The sequence below is a fragment of the Arachis duranensis genome, chromosome 2 (genome assembly GCF_000817695.3).
Source record: "Arachis duranensis cultivar V14167 chromosome 2, aradu.V14167.gnm2.J7QH, whole genome shotgun sequence".
NCBI classification, from domain to species: domain Eukaryota; kingdom Viridiplantae; phylum Streptophyta; class Magnoliopsida; order Fabales; family Fabaceae; genus Arachis; species Arachis duranensis.
Genome location: NC_029773.3, coordinates 72363133 through 72364772, shown reverse-complemented (window position 1 = coordinate 72364772; position 1640 = coordinate 72363133). Strand labels below are relative to the sequence as shown.

General features: G+C 42.2%; 1 non-coding gene across 1 annotated transcript; it reads right to left on the bottom strand.

Moving 5' to 3' along the window:
• Window positions 1–18: 18 nt before the first annotated feature.
• On the bottom strand, window positions 19–126 carry LOC127745108 (small nucleolar RNA R71). The gene has a single exon (XR_008006304.1). It is a non-coding gene; the product is annotated as a small nucleolar RNA R71 (small nucleolar RNA).
• Window positions 127–1640: the final 1514 nt, after the last annotated feature.

The following is a 1640-nucleotide window of genomic DNA, read 5'->3' as shown; positions in this document are numbered from 1 at the left end:
CCACCTCAAAAATTGAGTAAGCTTAGAGTGGAAGTCCAAACCTTCAGACAGAAGGAAGGAGAATCCCTCTGTGAAGCTTGGGAAAGATACAAACAATTAATCAGAAAGTGTCCTTCTGATATGCTTTCTGAATGGAGCATCATAGGTATTTTCTATGATGGTCTCTCTGAACTATCCAAGATGTCTTTGGATAGCTCTGCTGGAGGATCTCTTCATCTGAAGAAGATGCCTACAGAAGCTCAAGAGCTAATTGAAATGGTTGCAAATAACCAATTCATGTACACTTCTGAAAGAAATCCTGTGAACAATGGGACCAGTCAGAAGAAAGGAGTTCTTGAGATCGAAACTCTGAATGCCATATTGGCTCAGAACAAAATATTGACTCAACAAGTCAATATGATTTCTCAAAGTCTGTCTGGAATGCAAAATGCACCAAGCAGTACTAAGGAAGCTTCATCTGAGGAAGAAGCTCATGATCCTGAGAACCCCTCAATGGAAGAGGTGAATTACATGGGAGAACCCTATGGAAACACCTATAATCCTTCATGGAGAAATCATCCAAATTTCTCATGGAAGGAACAACAGAGACCTCAACAAGGTTTCAACAATAATAATGGTGGAAGAAACAGGTTTAGCAATAGCAAGCCTTTTCCATCATCTTCTCAGCAACAGACAGAGACTTCTAAGCAGAATACCTCTGACTTAGCAACCATGGTCTCTGATCTAATCAAAACCACTCAAAGTTTCATGACTGAAACAAGGTCCTCCATTAGAAATTTGGAAGCACAAGTGGGTCAGCTGAGCAAGAAAATTACTGAACTCCCCTCTAGTTCTAATTCCAAGTAACACAGAAGAAAATCCAAAAGGAGAGTGCAAAGCCATCAACATGGCCGAATTTTGGGAGGAAGGAGAGGTAGTGAACGCCACTGAGGAAGACCTCAATGGACGTCCACTGGCCTCTAATGAGTTCCCAAATGAGGAACCATGGGAATCTGAGACTCAAAATGAGACCATAGAGATTCCATTGGACTTACTTCTGCCATTCATGAGCTCTGATGAGTATTCTTCCTCTGAAGAGGATGAGTATGTCACTGAAGAGCAAGTTGCTAAATACCTTGGAGCAATCATGAAATTGAATGACAAGTTATTTGGAAATGAGACTTGGGAGGATGAACCCCCTTTGCTCACCAAAGAACTGGATGACTTGTCTAGGCAGAAACTGCCTCAAAAGAGACAGGATCCTGGGAAGTTTTCAATACCTTGTACCATAGGCACCATGACCTTCAAGAGGGCCTTGTGTGACTTAGGGTCGAGTGTAAACCTCATGCCCCTCTCTGTAATGGAGAAGTTAGGGATCTCTGAGGTGCAAGCTGCAAAAATCTCACTAGAGATGGCAGACAATTCAAGAAACAAGCCTATGGACTTGTAGAGGATGTTCTGGTTAAAGTTGAAGACCATTACATCCCTACTGATTTCATAGTCCTAGAGACTGGGAATTGCATGGATGAATCCATCATCCTTGGCAGACCCTTCCTAGCCACAGCAAGGGCTGTGATTGATGTTGATAGAGGAGAGATGATCATTCAATTAAATGAAGAATCCTTGGTGTTTAAGGCTCAAGGATATCCCTCTATCACCAT